Source organism: Calidris pugnax, unplaced genomic scaffold, assembly GCF_001431845.1.
Source record: "Calidris pugnax isolate Ruff unplaced genomic scaffold, ASM143184v1 scaffold69, whole genome shotgun sequence".
NCBI lineage: Eukaryota > Metazoa > Chordata > Aves > Charadriiformes > Scolopacidae > Calidris > Calidris pugnax.
This window is the reverse complement of record NW_015090859.1, coordinates 3,449,289-3,462,018: the sequence shown is the minus strand read 5'-3', so window position 1 is coordinate 3,462,018 and position 12,730 is coordinate 3,449,289.

Genomic DNA, 12,730 nt, shown 5'->3' with positions numbered 1-12,730 from the left:
ATGAGCAGCTAGTTTCTCCAGGACAATGCTGTGGGAAACTGTGTCAAAGACTCTTACGCAGATATGCATACAGGATCTCACCTGTGCTAGGGAAAGCACCTCTGTATCTGGATGGCATGGGTTTGGAGAAGACGCAATAGCAATATCTTCTTGCTGAATACAATAGAGGTCTTAGCTCCCATATTTGCTCCCCAGTGTGTGCTTGAGCCAAGGCCACACCAGGCTCTCGTCCTATCTCAGTATGCAGAAATGGAGAAAAACAAGGAAAGGAATGGCATACTGGTGGGTAAGAGAGCTTGTTAGGTAGTGGAATAAATGGTGCCAGGGTGCTAGTTCTTGTGAGAAATACGGAGTTCATTAAGGAGGTTGAGATCTTCGTTGTAGAGGTAGGCAGGTACAGAGGAGGCAGATTACCCAAGACCAAAGATCTGGTTGTGGGTGAGAGCCTATAAAAGAGGGATCATGCTCAGAGACTTAGTGGAAGCCTAGGTATGCACACAGCCTGTGCGAAGAGATGAGGCCACTACAGCGATGAGGTACCTTCCCCCAGCCACTGCCTGTGATAGAAGCACATTCTTCAGCAGGCATTCCCAACAACAGTGCCTGCCCTACTGCCACTGCTCATGATGTTGGCTGACCCTGCTAGCATGCCAGTCATGAGGTTTGCCCAGACCATAGTTGCCAGGACTGCATCATACAATGTTTGGAAATTTATCTTCTAGTTTATTAACACTCATTTTCCAGTAACAAATAAATAATCAAAGACAGCACATTCTGTGAAAAAATAATAATGTTGAACTAAAGGAGGCAATTGCCATTTTGAATCAATAAAATGTAGTTCCTTGTATTTTCATGTTAAATAAAAACAAAGACTTGCCCAAAGAAAGCAACAGCTCAGCTGTTTGTTTTTATATTCACTTGGATCCTCAGATCTCTTCCAGACAGACTTGTGGATAAACAGGTTTGTTTATGAAAAATCTGCTCATTACTGCATCAGCTGCATCTATGGCATTTTGCTTCCAGAAGAAGTCACTCTTCAGACATCTGTTTATTTAAAATTAGGGGGTGCACAGCCCAGTGGATAAAAGCAGAGGACTAAAGTGACATAAGTGGGGTTCTCAAGCAATTCTTTCAAGTCTGTAGGCTCATCTTGAAGCAATTAATCTTAAAAACTAACCTAACGAAAAAAGTCAATAAACATTAAATATGTAAACCTATTTTGCCTTTCTGCTTCCTGTTGTGTTTGACACTATTCCAAATGAAGCTTGCTAATACTGTTTACACAGGGTTCCTGAGAACTGGTGAAGACTATCTCTGAATAACACCCTATTTCCTACCTGTTTTCAAAAAAAACTTCATTTGTTTCAAGGCACACAATTCCTCTATAACACCGGTCTTGCTCTGTGTCATGTTTGTATGAGACAGTGCTTAATTTAATGATTTTGAATCGTTTCTAGGGTTGCGTCCATCTTTGAGAACATCCTGCCCCTATTCTTCCAGGTAAATACTAAAACATGTTTTGCATAATGATTCTGTATTTTTATTTCCGTCTTCTCAATAAGGAAGTTAATTGGGCAGGAGGGGGGAGACTTGGCAGACGACAGTACACAGCCATCTACACCCAACTGACAACTGTGTTAATAGGCTTTTTAAAAAATGTCTTACACGTCACTGACTTGACATAGAACAGCTGTGTCCAGACAGAGAACACTAAGAAATACCACCTGGCAAATGATATATTCTTTAAGGATAACAACTAGTCTTTGGAAGACCAGAGGTGTTACTTTTTCTGCTTTGTTGAAGATTGATGGCCACTGATTGAATGAGAATGTACTTTAAAATTGGAAAGCTTCTTATTCAACTAATGAATACTCTTATCCTCATGTACTGCATAGGTAGAATTAAGAGTCAGAGGATGTGCTTCAGTTACAGTTCTCTGCATAACCAGTACAATTTTGGGGGGCTGTTTGGGGTTTTTTTCCTCAGTGGTCTTCTTTTTACTTCACCTGATAAGCTAAAGTTTCCTTTTTCTAAATGGATTAATGCAAATTACCCTTTCCCCATGGGGTATTTCTCATCAGTTAGAGAGACAAGGGAGAAAATGATCAAAATATTGCTGAAAAGGAATGTGAGGTTGACCTGAAAAACAAAGGGCATGATGATTTCCAGTGAACAGCCTCTCCTCATGACAGGTGGCCCACAGGTTTTCATTCAGGACAAGTTTCTTTTGCAGACTGCAATGAACAACCTCGATGGGAAAAGAGGTAAATCCTGTCTTAGGAAACTTGCAGTTGTGCTGACTATGAGCAGCAGCTAATCACGGCCACATGTCCTTAGGTTGTGCAGCCTACATAAAATGCTTTTTTCTTATGCATAATAAAGATCCTATTATTATTTCCACCTTTACTCTTGCATTCATATTTCCCTAGGCTAGGGGAGCACTATTATTATTTCCCCTTTTGCTATTGTCTTTACAGTTTCTATCGTATTGACTGCCTGAAGTGTCTTTCTTCTTCCTTTCCTTCAACATGGGCTATAAAGCAGTGCACTGCTTTGACTTTCTTTTCACTATTTGTTTATAACTGTGTGTATTTCATAGTGCAAACTTTAATTAGAAAGCACTGCTCTCTTTTTAAATAGCAAGGGTGAAAGATAATCCATTTTCAGTGCACTAGCTCACCCCTTTTTAGAACAGTGAGTGTTTATCTAGTGACACTGTGTAGTCCATTAAGCAGCATGTAAATGTTCTCCCATTTTACTTCTCATTCTCAGAAGGGAGCACGGAAAGAGTACTCAGAAGAACAACATCTTTTCCTAGAACGCCAAGATTTGCCAGTTTCCCTAGGGCTACCTTTTTTTCCCTCAGGAATAAATGTATTGCGTGTTATAGGGCCCAGATCCTTAATAACTATAATTAGCAATTATTTTCATTAATTTGAAAGTAAAATCATATTTGTAAGTATCCAGCTTGTATAGGACAAGGCTGATACTGAAGTCACACAAGAGTCATACTATTAACTAGTATAACATTACAATGAGGTCACCTGCTCTCACAGGCCTTGAGAGCATATTTCTATGTTTGCATGTGAACAGAACATCCAAAAAAACTCCTGTGAGATTTAAGGCTGCAAAAACACCCATTCCAGAACTCACACAACTTTGTTGTGCTGGTAAAATAATGTGGCCTTTGCTTATGATGCGCTGCATTTTCTGATCTACATTAAAAGGGGCTTTTTGTCAGTTCACTGATTAAGAGAACTGTACTGTAAACTGTGGGGTTTATATTTGTATGTTATATTTCTCAACAATGTAAAATGATTATACATTGATATACCACTGCAGTTCAAATACAAAACAAACAACAGCAACAACAAATTCACAATATAAATAGAAATTAAATAGAATAGTATAAATAGAAGATGACTTGAGAATGCTTGAATTTTGTTAAGAAAAGAATCACCTTTTGACAATTAAGAATAAATATGGCATTCTTAGTAGTTTTTCATTTAAAAGAAAAGGAGGCTTGGACCAAAACACAGATATTAAGTCCAAACTTCTTCATGCTGAGTTTTCTATTCACACGTGCATGTACTGCAAATGTGCACACAGTAAGACTGAAGGAAACATTCTGATGTGTCACCTTTACTTAAAGGCTCCAGTTAGCAAATGCAGCCTTGCTTTCCAAGGCAAGCAGATTGGTTTAGACCCAATAAAAACCAGTCCAAGAGTGACTTGGCTTTATATCTTACCTATCTTTTGCTGGAAAACTATAAAAATCATGTAGAAAATGTGGTTTGAAATGGGAAAAGTGGGAATACTCTTAGATAACAGGATAATTCTCCATCTGGAGAAAAGAACTTTGTTATAAATTAATAACAAATAAAGCAAAACATTATTGCTAGCATATGTTGCTGAGGTTGACTACAATGACCACCTTTACTGTGACAGGCATGATCAAGTTGTCATCATACATTAATGAGTTCAAAAAAAACCCAGCAGGAATCTTTGTAAAGCACCTCTGTCTGTGGGCCTGAAGAAACTAAGGAGTAAGAGGATCAGAAAAAACAAGGGGGATGTTGGTAGCAGAGCAGGATAAGGGCACTGACTGTTGGCTCTGCTCTCCTAACTGAAGGATATGCAAGAACAGAGACCACTCATTAAAAATGACTATTGATCTTTTATATTTGTTTAGTTATCTTAATCTACAAGTTTACTACAATAAACATTCATAAATACGTCTATAAGAGACCAAAGGCAGAGTATCACTTTTACTATAGTGGATAGCTTTATGCTGCCAAAAAAACCCTTTGATTAGCCCCTACACTTTGGTGCTAGCAACTTTTTTTGTGAGGTATTGCTATGTCTGGGTTATAACATAGACAGGAGATGTGTCATTCTTGTGAAGAGTTACACTTTTGACAGACTTTCAAAATCAAAGCTCACTGTGCTCCTCAAGGACACATGAGGAGCCCTGAGCAGTTTGAATTTAACTACTAAAACAAGCAAGTCTCATGCAGACGCTATTTCTTCAAGGGGTCAGCAAACAACAACAACAAAAAGCACACGATATCTGAGACCTGCATTAAACAGAAGGCCAGAGCATATGATTTTGCTGACTCCTTTAAGCCTTAACTAATGTGGATGTGCATGCAGTAGGAATATTTTCACCAAGGACATTAGAGGAAACCTCTAGTTCAAACGTACTTGGCTGTGGGTGTACCACTGATGTAAGCAGTGTTAGCTGTCATTTCTGCATGTCGGTGGAGCTGCTTGGAGATCTGAATTTGTCTGGCAACTTTTGGCACCAGATATAGAATCGTAGAATCCTTTAGGTCAGAAAAGACCTTTATGATCATCAAGGCCAACCATTAACCTAGCACTGCCAAGTCCACTGCTAAACCATGTCCCTCAGCACCACATCTACATGTCTTTCAAATACCTCCAGGGATGGTGACTCAACCACTTCCCTGGGCAGCCTGTTCCAATACTTGACAACTCTGTTGGTGAAGAAATTTTTCCTAATATTCAACCTGGCACAACTTGAGGCCATTTCCTCTTGTTCTGTCACTTGTTACTTGGGAGAAGAGATTGACTCTCACGTCTCTACAACCTCCTTTCAGGTAGTTGTAGAGACCAAAACTCCCCTCAGCCTCTTTTTCTGCAGGCTAAACAACCTCAGTTCCCTCAGCTGTTCCTCATAAGACTTGTGCTCTAGACCCCTCACAAGCTTTGTTGCCCTTTTCTGCACCTGCTCCAGCTCCTCAATGTCTTTCTTGTAGTGAGGGGTCCAAAAGTGAATACAGTATTTGATGTGGGGCCTCACCAGTGCCAAGTGCAGGGGGACATGATCACTTACCTGATCCTGCTGGCCATAATATTCCTGATACAGGCTAGGATGCTGTTGACCTTAGCTACCTGGTCACACTGCTGTATCATATTCAGCTGGCTGTCGACCAACACCCCCAGGTCCTTTTCTAGCTCTCCAGCCACTTTTCCCCAAGCCTGTAGCATTGCATGGGATTGTTATGACCCAAGTGTAAGACTCAGCACTTGGTCTTGTTGAACCTCATACCACTGGCCTCAGCCCATCGATCCAGCCTGTCCAGATCCCTCTGTAGAGCCTTCCTACCCTCAAGCAGATCAACACCTGCCCAACTTGGTGTTGCCTGCAAACTTACGGAGGGTGCACTCATTCCCCTCATCCAGATCATTGGTAAAGGTATTAAAGAGAACTGATCCCTGGGGAACACCACTTGTAACTGGCTGCTGACTGGTTTTAACTCCATTCCCCACTACTCTTTGGGCTCAGCCATCAGGCCAGTTTTTCACCCAGCAAAGAGTCCACCTGACCAAGCCATGAGCAGCTAGTTTCTCCAGGACAATGCTGTGGGAAACTGTGTCAAAGACTCTTACGCAGATATGCATACAGGATCTCACCTGTGCTAGGGAAAGCACCTCTGTATCTGGATGGCATGGGTTTGGAGAAGACGCAATAGCAATATCTTCTTGCTGAATACAATAGAGGTCTTAGCTCCCATATTTGCTCCCCAGTGTGTGCTTGAGCCAAGGCCACACCAGGCTCTCGTCCTATCTCAGTATGCAGAAATGGAGAAAAACAAGGAAAGGAATGGCATACTGGTGGGTAAGAGAGCTTGTTAGGTAGTGGAATAAATGGTGACAGGGTGCTAGTTCTTGTGAGAAATACGGAGTTCATTAAGGAGGTTGAGATCTTCATTGTAGAGGTAGGCAGGTACAGAGGAGGCAGATTACCCAAGACCAAAGATCTGGTTGTGGGTGAGAGCCTATAAAAGAGGGATCATGCTCAGAGACTTAGTGGAAGCCTAGGTATGCACACAGCCTGTGCGAAGAGATGAGGCCACTACAGCGATGAGGTACCTTCCCCCAGCCACTGCCTGTGATAGAAGCACATTCTTCAGCAGGCATTCCCAACAACAGTGCCTGCCCTACTGCCACTGCTCATGATGTTGGCTGACCCTGCTAGCATGCCAGTCATGAGGTTTGCCCAGACCATAGTTGCCAGGACTGCATCATACAATGTTTGGAAATTTATCTTCTAGTTTATTAAGAGTAATCTGGGATCTCTGATGTCTACTCCACTCCACTAATACATTTGTGTACAATAGTTGAGGTACATCATCTTTCAGCTATAATTATTTCACTTTCAAGACTTAAATAATCATATTGTTTTGTGACTCCAGAACCTCAGCACAGCTCACTGAAGATGGTTTCCAAATGGCATTGCTGTAATTGCTTACAATGGTCTGCCACTGTTCAGTTTCCTGCTCAGCTGTGCTCCCTAGTGAAATGCAATACGTGTTGCCTATCAGCCATGGGCCACACCTCTGGACTCTGCCATTTCTCGCTCAGCTGTACTGGAAGGGTGGTTAGCCGGGCGTACTCGGAAGCATAGATCGTTCTTTCTGTGCAAACAAACCTGCAGGAGTAAACACCATACCCTTGGCTCACGGTGCTTGTGAGTCACTCTTTGTTGATGGGTGGTGGTTTCAAGTGTGGGATTGTAGCAAGGAAACTGCTTTGTTTCTGCTTTGCTTTTATTCCATGAAAGACTATTACTACCATACTTAGCATTCTCAAAGCTAATCCTTGCAACATTCCCATGAGGTAGGCAAATATAATTAACCCTATTTCAAAAGATGTGGAAGCCAGGACATAAAAGGATAAGTCATTTGCCCAGGTCCTAAAGGTAAGTCAGGATCTGAATTCAGAAGAGGTATCTTATGCCAGACAAATTGGTAATGGACTAGACAAACTGCTTCTTAAGCCCTTTCTCAATTACCAGATTAAAACCAAGTAGGACAGTTAAAATAGCAGGAGTAATACAGTCTGTGGGTCTGGTTGAAGCTCCAAATTCAAAAGCAAGGCCTCCCCTCACATTAGAAGATGTTTGGGTCCAAACATAGAGCACAGTACAGTTCAGCTTTATGGCTTGCTCTGATTTTCTGGTAAAACGCTGTTAAAATTTAGTGAGGACCAAATGTAAGGAACCTGCATCAAACAGCTTACAATTTTTTCATTCTGTCCCTGCAGCAGTTGTCATACTGCTTCCCATCCATCACCATCATCCTTCACTTCTTTCTTCAGGTCTCCTATATCGTCCTTCCCTGTTACTTGCTCCAGCTACTTACTTATTCCCTTCCCCAAGAAACTCTTTCTCAACATCACCTACCTCCTTTAAGCCACATATCTGACCTCACAGGTGCCTATTTCCTCCTCCCACCCTCTCCTACTTGGGAAACATCCAGCTTCTTCCCTGTGTGAAGCATCACAGACATCTCCCACTCTTGCTGCTCACTATGCAACCACTTGACAGTACATAGACACACTCTGCCAACCCCAGCGTCCGGGCGGTCCTTCTGCTCATTTATCTGCTGGCTTGTCAGTATGTCTTTCCACTTGTATTCCTACAAATAGAGTCAGATTATCCAGGGAAAGAAGAGGAAAGGGACCATTAATTTAGTCTGAAATTGTTACAAATGCATAAGAGGGACTGAGAAATACAAAGTAGACCGTACTGCATCCTAGGAAAAACTGGAGTGGCTTTGATTTTGCCAGGGAAAAGGCAAGTGAGGTCAGCCAAAAGTAAAACTTGGCCATCTTGACCCATTTTTAATTAAAACTGATAATATCTTTCTCTGCAGCATGACTCTGCATATGCATGTCATTCTGTTTTAGAACCAAAGGAGATCGGTTTGTCCTTACAATTACTTTGTGCAAGTTTGTTTATGTATTTAATGCCAAAGAAGATTCATTTAAATTTACTATTTACCTGCACACCCATACTGACAAACTGTAATACGTAGGAGGCATAAGAAAACATCAAGCAAAGGTTAAAAGCCATGTTAAGATTACACAGAATTTCACTAGATGTTTTGGAGTTTACACATTTAAGAATGACCAGTTCGGTTTTTAGGAGGCCAAAATATGTAATATAGGAGATACATTTACAAAAACACGTACTTATGTGCATGCATGCATGATTCTGTGTCTGCATCTATATGTGTATATTTCTGTGTGTATGTGCGTAGAGATAGATTGAGATAGGCATGACATTTGTGGAAATCATCCTGTTTTCAAAGTCTACATTGTTAGTATTGAATAATTCATTCTAGAAACCTCTTCTTCCCCAAAAGTGAAGTAATTTATCTTTCAGTAGAGTCTTTTCAGCTTTCTCATTTAATTATGAAACGGAAAGCTCTCTCTTTCCAGATATTATCCTGGCAAGGAGTATCTATTCACTAGTTCCCAGGCCTGAATCAACAAACAGGTTTAGAAGGGATGATCGCTACGGAAAGGTGGATTTATCCTTTGACCACTGAGTTACTGGTTTATACCTAGCTGAGTTTTTTAGTCACTGAATGACATACCGTATTGCCAAAGCAGCAGTTTTCATTGGCACTAAATTTAATTTTTTTGAAACATTGTTAAGAAAAAACAATATTCTGAACTCTGACGTATTTTATCCTGTTTCAAGGAAAAAGTTCTAATGATCTCAGCTTTTATTCTTTTCCATGTTTTCTCTCACTTCCAGTAATTTCTTAATTAATGGTTTATTTGGGCTAGCTTTGCAAGGCCCTTCCAAATGGAAAACCAAACAGGTTAAAGAAAATACTTCTGAGCAGTTATAATTCAGCAGAAACTAATTTCACAACTCTGTCTGTGAACTGCTTCTCAGGAAAGAAACAAATTGACATTCTGAATGTGAAAAATCCCAAGTTTCACACATTTGTGGCTGAACCTAAACTAATAAGAACTACCCTAGGAAGAGGCCTATGTATGGCTATGAATAGGTCACTGGAAACCTCTTTAACATATGAATCAAAAAAAGGCAACACCAGCTGAGCTGCAGAATCCCTTTCACTGAAATTGTTATAAATACCACATTATACATCAGGCTGATGTCTGGGCCTGGGGTAGTTAGAAGCAGACAACACTGAGAGACAGAAGATGGTTAAACACAGACAGGTAACACGACTGCTGCCATATTAAGTGACCTCAGCACAACCCACTGGTGCTCCAGCAACCTGAGGAAAAACAGCAGGTTCCTTTTGAAGGAACCAGCCTGGAGAGAGAGAGAAAGGAAAAAAGGAAAAGGAAGGAGGGGATAAAATATGCAACAGCGAAAAGCAGAGAGATCAGGGGACTATGGAGATGAGCAGGCCATGAAAGCATGGAAGGGAGCTGGGAGCAAAGGACACTGCTTTTATTTAAGTAATTAAAACTTGGAAATGTTAAAAAAAAAATAAAGAAGAAAAAAGAGGTGACTGGCCAAGTTTCAAAGAATTACTTTAAGTCCACTATCAGATTTAGGTAATTCAAATAATTCAAAGTTCCTTGTTCTGCTTTCCAGACTGCTCCTTGCAACTGCAGGCTGATCCATTCAGAGGGCTAGTTTTTATTCTCCAGATATCAAATTTGTAGTAAACAGAAAAACCTTTCGCATAGTAAGGGCTATTTAATTGCAACGTATCAGTAACAGATAAGCGCCTACACAGAGATTACTATGCTCAAAACACTGTGGAAGCATTAACTAATTGTGTTAAGTATTATTGCCTCCATTTTGCACGAGGACATTGGGCCGAGAGAGGAAATACCACACCCGAGATGACAAAGTTCGAAGGGTTCATACGCCTTTTGACCCTACTACCTCTGCGTTTTACAGATCTGTTTACTAAAAATACGGAACATTTTTGTTTATGAAAGATGAGGATTAATAATTTACCTGGGACATTAGGCCCTTTGTACCTGGTGTACAGTAGCTTGAGTCCGAAGTGTTTGAACTTTTTACGGAGAACTGACAAAGTTTAAATTGGCACGCGGCGCCTCAGGCCACGCTGGAGTCATGCATGACCTCCAACTGGTGAATGCACGTAGGTGTTGAGGGTACTTGCAGGGGGATGTGAAAGAAAGAGAGAAAACTTCAGTTGAAGCGTGTTTGCTGTCCTGTGTAGTAACGGCAATTGCATGCTCAGTCACTCGGTGACCGGTACTGTGTGAGGCTCAGCTGGGCCTGTCTCGTGGGTAAAGAGGATTATGAGTTTAAACATGCAGCATCCTTCTGCTTTCTTCTTCTGTCTCTTCACTGACATACATGCAAATACCAATAACAGTATCTATTTCTAGTTATCGATGTTAAAAGTGCACTTGCATCGTGCATCAACTATATTGAAGCAAACTGCTTTATTTCATTATCACAGGCTTTTCCGTCAATAAATTGTAGTTTAGATCAAAAGAACAAGATTGCTTTCTGTTTTCTAATTCATCTACCTTGTTCAGGTCTTTGCTTTCCTGAAGTCTTAAAGGACTTCAATAGGGTAAATTGTTTGTATATTATTCTCTCTTCAAGATGCCAATATATTCTAGTCAAAAGAGGATTTTATGTGTGTGTGTGTGTACATTTGTGTGTGTTTGTGTTTATACTTTCCAAATAATATTATTTTGGTGACTGTCTAACATTCCAACATTCCAAAGAGAACATTTTTATTATAGAAAGAAAAAAATGAGACATTTGCATCATCTACTTTTCTCATCATATTAAAAACCACTTTTCTCTAGATGTTTAGCTGCTTCTTCCTACAATTTGGAATTTGCCTCCTCACCTGAACTCACCTACTCCAAATCTGCCTGTTTGAAGTCACTCTTAAGTCCTACGTGCTTTCCAAAATCAATAGCTTTTAATAGACCTTCTTGCATTTGCTAGGCAATGTTCCTTGACTTCTAAAAACCAAAGAACAGATGTTACAGACATCTATTATTATATTGCATGTGGGCATTTTCATCAGGCTCACTCTTTCTCTATCCTCTGTGTAATGTTTTTCTTTTCCTCTCTCTGTTTTTTTTCTAAGAGTTAGAAACATAGAGATGAATGCTGACCTCCCATATTCTAACTGTTAGTAAACCAGCGCTGGCAGGTTGCTGGAACTATTTTGTGATGAGTCCAATAGTATTATAGTGATCTTTTATCAATAATAATAATTCACATCATTACTTCTGCATCACAAAATGTTATTCCAAGGACCTTTCTTAACATCATAGACCTTAGCTGTATAACTTTGGTAAAGAAATTTCTGAAAATAATCCCATCTTTAATCTCTAAAGAAGGAGCAGACCTGCATGAATCATGGCATCTTGACCACCATCTTGAGTTTTGTTTACATACACACACCCATGTTTGTACACATGTATATAAAAAAGCTTCTTGACAGCATATGTTATTCTCAAAGTCTCAGTTCCTGGAACCAAAGGACTACACAGGCATTTCAGCTTTTCATTTCTGACAGAAAGTTGAAAAGGCAGATGCCATGACTGAAATATTTCCTGTGACTATTAGAATCCCTAACCCAACACAAAATAAAATCAAATAGCATCTCTGAGTTCTTTCCTTTCTTACTCACCCATTGCATAAGCCAGTCATATGACTTAGCGACCTGACTGAAGACTATGGACTGTTTAGGGCCAGATATACAGTGGTGGAACCACTGCTATGCCTGTATTTAAATGTATGTTTTGGTATTTTTTAGGTTTAGGTCTCTACACATACCTGTATATGGTAAACTGTACTTGGGAATCAGCAGCTGCACTGCACCCTGCCTATCCTCAGGAAAATAACTTCATTTTCCCTTCACCATCTATTTTTCACATACAGACAGCTAGTTCCAATGTGCCTGTATGCTGGAAAGAAAGCTTGGGTTTTCTCGCTGTCACAGGGATGAAGAGCCAGAGGAAACCCTTGAAAAGCAAGCTTTTTTTCACTGATCATGCTGGGAAGAGGGAAGGAAGCAGAGAGTGCTAGTGATGCTGCTGACAGCCACCCTGTACAGTAGCAACTACTGTGCTGCACATCCTGTTCTCAGTCTCAGCAGCCTCAACAAAAGGAGAAGACTCTCAGACAGGCAGAGGAGGGGGATGAGTAGTTAAGGGTAAAACAAATGTTTCTTGTCTCCATCGGAGTAGGCAGATTTGAATACACTTGGAATTTGCTTCCTGAGCAAGTGTATGCCTCTGGCAGAAGCACAGATGGGGAATGCAGGATTTTTTTATTACCTGCTACTCTGCACAGGGACAGCCCAGATGTGAACAGATAAGACACAGATGATAGAGGAGTAGGTGACACATCAGTGCTGATACTAAGGGTGCTAGGGGAAAGCAAGCACCTCAGCGTATTGGATTTCCTCAATAAATCTGGGCTTCT